The following is a 6000-nucleotide window of genomic DNA, read 5'->3' on the forward strand; positions in this document are numbered from 1 at the left end:
AAAAATACTCTTAAAATTTATTTTTGGCTCAAAAATACCCCTCAAACTAACAGATCAAGTTTGGCTCTATTAAAAAGCCACGTGTCATTTTCTAATTGGCCCATTTTTTAAAAATAAAATTTAGAATAATTAAAACTCACCCGTTTTTTAAAACCCAACCCCACCCTGACCCGTTTTCACTTCTGAAGCTGCTACTTTGAGTCTCTTCTTCTCCATTCAATATAATTTCTTTCTTCCTCTTCTTTATACTGCTTTTATTTTTTCAAAATCCTCCATTCAAGTTTGCTTAAAGATTTGATATTTGTCCATCAGTTGCAGTACGCACTTGGTCACTGTTGCTTCTTTTTCTTCTTCATTCATCACCAACACCATATGTATTACTGTCACTCCCCCACTAATTATCCATTTCAAATGTCAATCACCATATTCAAAGTCGTCTATTTGATAACTCCTCAAAATCCTCCATTTTATCACAAAGATTTTTGTTTTGTGTTAAAATATCTGAAAATTTAGTGTCTTCTCGAAGCTTAGCTCAATCGCACATATATGATTACAGACTGATTTCGGACCAATTTACAGCCAAAAGTTCTTGTGAATGTTTGTGTTAAAATATCCGAAAAGATTGTACCATGCTTAATTTAGAGTGAAAACGGGTCAGGGTGGGTTTGGGTTTTAAAAAATGGGTGGGTTTTAATTATTCTGAAATTAAAAAAAATGGGCTAATTAAAAAATGACACGTGGCCTTTTAACAGAGTCAAACTTGATCTGTTAGTTTGAGGGGTATTTTTTAGCAAAAAACAAACCTTAAAGGTATTTTTAGATAAAAGGAGAAGGAGGGTATTTATGAGCTTTTTTCAAAAAAAAAAAGTTCAATTCTTATGCTGTCAAACCTCATGCTCTTTGATCATATTTACTATTGCCAAATCTCACAATTTTGGGCCGTCTGTTCCTTCGTTTTCTTGCGAATCAATTGTAACCTTCTTCTTTCCTAATAGTGAGCTGCATATGTGCAGGGATACTGAGTAGCCCAGAATTTAGTTATAACGTAACTAACTTCCCCCTCCTATATAGCTGAGTGGCCTTGAGTCTCAGCCTTTGTAATTAATATTTGAGATCAAATGAAGTTCAATACAATCCTCCTCTTTCTCTCTCTCTATCAAGTTTAGAACTCGATTGAGTTCTTGAGTGGAGCTGTTCACGAACAACTCTCTCCATTTGTTCATTAGGCAAGCTCGTTTGCTACTTTTTCTGTCTCTGAAAGTATGGAGTTGTTCAGCTTCCAACACAACTCTCATTGCTTAATTCTTTTTGAAAGGGTTATGGGATTCAAGAGATAGTCTTGTGGCTATAGCTTTGATTACTATTTGTAGTGGTTACATCTCAAGGTTGGTGGCCTGATCATATGATAATAATGGTATGTCAGTAGCAGAGGCGGATTCATGATTTAAATTTTGTCAGTTCAATATATTTTTATTGGTTTTTTTTTTTTTGGTAATAAAATGTGAAATATTACCATAGACAAACCAAATAATTATAACCTAAAGAGCCTCTTGACCATTGAATCACCTTCTAGGAAGGGTGTTCTAGCGGCCAGATCTCTAGAACTGAAACAACAAGCCTAAGCACATATTTCCTGTATTAGCCCATGACATTTTTGAGCTTTCTTTGAACTTTGCATCATAACTAATCTCTCTCTAATTTCATTTTTTATCTGAACTACTATAAAACTGATATTACATTTAATTGTTTGAATAGCTTCCAATTCCTTGCTTGCTAGGTGTAGTATACCATGGCCCCCCCACACAACAGCTACTATCTCCTTCTTGAATAATCTCCAATGCCTATTTTTGATCCAGATTATAGTATCATGTACTCCCTTGCATTGAATAGGAATACCAAACCATGCTCCCAATAAGGCCCTCAATCTTGATATCCAGTTGCAAGCAGCAACACAAATGATGTATTGTTTCTCCCACTCCCTCATCACACAAACAACAATTAGGCTCATCCATTTGAATGTTCAATCTCCTTAACCTCATCTTAGTAAGCAGTCTGTTCTGGTTTGCAGCCAGATCTTTTTGTTTTAATATTATTGTTGTTTTTAGTATTGAATTCATTGCGTTTTTAAAACTATGCGTTTAGACATGTTATATGTTGCAATTTTATTGAATTTCTTATACATAAATTTGGACGTTAAAAGTACTATGTTCGAATGAACCCGATATCTGAACATTCACCACTGGTCAGCAGCATGCAGGGTCCCCAGTGTTGACCAAGAGAATTTAGAAGTATCTGTTCAAGCATTGACTAACAATTAGGTGAAAGTTAGAAAGATTTCCATATAACCTGGGCATTGGAGAAAATTATCTTCCGGTTAGATGACTAACAATTAGGTGGTTAAGCTTGTTTCCGGTGGGAGAAATACAATTTGAGTGACTTTGTGGGGTAATAGGCAAAACATGATTGCAGTTTTATCCAAACACGTCAAAGTTTAGTCATTAAATCAGTTCCAACACTTAAACTGTATTACTTTAAATCAATTAAGGCATGGGTTCTAAATCATAGTAAGTATTTAGTAAATTCGAAAATTATTTATTCTCAGAATTAAAATTCCAGCATAATTTTATGAGGTAATTTATAGTTTTGGTATAAGTAATAATCAGATTGGTTATACCACAAAATGGATAGTACTCCCTCTGGTTAAAAAAGAGTGTTCACTTAGCCTTTATTTTTTTGTTCAAAAAGAGTTAATCTTATTTTTCCAGATTTGTCCTTATTAAGTGTTAAGTGACCGAATCTCAATACCTATTAAATTAGGGGTAATTTAGTCAAATTGCCTATTTTTACCTAGGAGTTAATATTTTTTTAAAAGATGCGTAAATGACTAGGTAGACACGCTTTTTGATCCAAGGAAATACTATTTTTGTACCACGTTTAATGTAGGATAACAATCCCAAAATAAAACAATCGAATGACAAAGACATCATTCTCAAAATCTTCTAACAAGGCTAATGTTAAATAAAAGAAAAGTTTATCCATATTTATGTAGTGTTAGGATTAAACAAAATTATTTTATACCCCACATATTCTATTATCAATTTAATGAACTTACATGGTGGGACGCCCGAGATGCACGTGTTTTAGAGCCTAAAATAAGGCATTATTATGAGCACCTATGCAGAAGACTGGTTTTAGAGACTAAAATAAGGCATTTTTATGAGCATTATTATGAGCAGCTATGCAAAACACTGGTTTTAAAGACTAAAATAAGGCATTATTATGAGCATCTATGCAAAACACTGGTGTTAGAGATGCTATTTTTCACTTAATGCAAGTTACCCTTGCATTGGGAATCTTTAGACAAAAGAGGTGAGCTTCTGCACTATTGTAATTTGTATGACTGATTATTACAAAACACTATGACAAGTGACATTGAATGTACCACTTGCAATGTGAAATAATCTGACTAGGCATAAAAATAAGAGCAAATATAGTGGTCGAATCCTGTTTAATACAGCAGTAGTCAACATTAAGAAAGATGGAAAAATCGAACAGTGAAACAAAATGAAGAAGTAATTAATAAAGAAGTTTACTGTCATGACCTGAGAAATGGCAATAAAAGAAACGCAGCCAAGTGAGTTCGAATCTAGAAATAACGTCAGGGAAATATCTAACACTTAAATCAACGGCCACGATTAGAATTCAATTAATGAGCTTGAGGGCTCAGATACTGCCAGCTGAACAAGTTTTGTTATAAAGCCTAACAAACTCACTAGGCAAGGCATTAATGAAAATCAGTTTCTTCTTCCTCATTTCTCTTCTTCCCTCTCTCTCTCTCGAGATTTCTTCCTTCTTCTTCTTCTTCTTCTTCTAATCCTTCCTTCTTCTTCAATTCTACAGATTATCTTGGTTACGGCGAATCAATTCTATCCAGTAGTATAGTTTAATTCAGCATTTTCAGATCTATTGTTTAAGTTCCATTTTGCAGTTTTATAAATATAAAGAAAATTGTCCCAAAAAAGCTATTGTTCTTATTTCTGTTTGATTGTTGTTTTAATTTGGATCGACACCATTACAATTAGTATTAGAGCCTTGGATTCTGCGACCCGTGCGTGAGAAGCAACTATGGACGATAAACTTGCCAGACATGATGAAATGTTAGAAGGACTGACTACGAGCTGCAGGGAGATCAATGAAACTCAGGCTGACATTCAAGGAACTCTAGAACTGATTCTTAATCGACTGACTACACTAGAAAGGAGGTCTGCTCCAGTTCCAAATCTGAACTATGATGAAACTGGATGGTGTGTACGGCAGCATCCATTGTGAGTGCGACATATGTATCAGAAATGGTATGTTGTGTGCACAGCCTCGATTGTGAGTGTGACGTCTATATCGGGTGTGTGCTTTAATTCCCACTCTAGTTTAACTGGAAGAGACAATTGCGCACTAGTCTAAGATAAGGTGTTTGACGAAATTTCCCAGAGGGATGAACCTGCTATGTCTTGTCATTATGCAAGTTATGAAGTCTCCGTTGTCCGTCTTGTTGGACATGATCATCTTGCACCTAGTGGAATCAAGCTAGTTACATTTGCTGAGAGTTCGTTTGTTGATTCTGAAGAGCTTTCGGATGCAACAGCCCTTACCTCTAGGATGAACTCTGATTTGGAAACTGAGAAAGTAGGGGAGGCACAGGTGTTTGCTAAGAGTCCTCACCGAAATAACGACCAACAAGTCAGTCAGTTTGCACCTATGGTTATGGATCCTTTTGCTAGCTTGGTCCTAGGTGGAGCTTGCACATATTTCTACTTGGTTCGACACGGGGCAGAATTCTGAAAGGAAATTGAGCGACTATCTGGTGAAGTCTAAAGAATCAACGTATGAAGACTGATGAGTCGTGAAATTACGCGATATTCGACGCTAATTCCTTAAGCTTTTGTGACTCCTTAAGCACTTTTGTTGTTACTTTTTGTGTTTTTATGTTGTTTTGTAGGAAAAGATGCCCGGAGAGCAAAACGGAGCAAAATAGAGCAAAAATAGAACAAATTCATACTTTCTGGCACCATATGCTACACGCAGAGTATAGCATATGGCGCAGCATGTGCAACATGCGAGTAGCATGTGGTGACAGAGAAAATTGTCACCACATGCTACGGTTTTGGCACCACATGCGATTAGCATGTTGAACATGCTAATAGCATGTGGTGCAGCATGTTGTGCATGAGGGTATTTTTGGCCAAATTTTGTTCCCGTTTTTGGAATGATATAAATACTCTTTTAGGGTTTGTAATAGAGGATCTTTGGCAGTGTTTCATCAAGTTTGGAGACTAGTTTTTACACCACACTTTGGGGTTGAAGATTTGAAGAGTTGGTTGAGTATTTCTTAAACCTTTAATTCATTTCTTCAATTTCTTGCTTTGTATTGTATATCTAAGTGTGTAGCTTTCTATTCCATAACTTGAATCTCGTTTATGAAAGTATTCTTGATTAAAGTTTGGTTTGAAACTCTTGTTATGCTTATGTATTGAATTATTCTTATTGCTACTGAAGTGGGTCTTTGTTGATTTAATTAATCTCGTTCTTGAATGTTTCCAAAGGGATTAGCTAACCCTAGGACTCACCCATTTACTTAGATTGAGCTTGGAAGAGGAAATCTAGGTTGGGAAAGATTAATTAACAAGAATTTGGGTCATTAAACTCATCTAATAACTTGAGCTCGGAAGAGGATAGTTACTTGAGGTTAAATTGATTGTACCTAATATCACACTCTAAGGCTTGGAAAAGCTTAGAGTGAAATTCATTGATTTGGTTGGAAGACTTTCAATGAGATTTTAGATATCATTATCTATCAACACAAATCCGCTCTTAGTTGTAAAATCGTAAAATACGTTGGATCGTTACTTGAGTGTAATCTCCTATTATCCATGCTTGTGGCCATTGATCATTTTACTCGCTTTCTAGGTTAGTTTACATTTCCGCATTAGTTATAATTTTCTCAAA

This window comes from Lycium barbarum, chromosome 7, assembly GCF_019175385.1.
Source record: "Lycium barbarum isolate Lr01 chromosome 7, ASM1917538v2, whole genome shotgun sequence".
Classification (NCBI taxonomy): Eukaryota; Viridiplantae; Streptophyta; class Magnoliopsida; order Solanales; family Solanaceae; genus Lycium; species Lycium barbarum.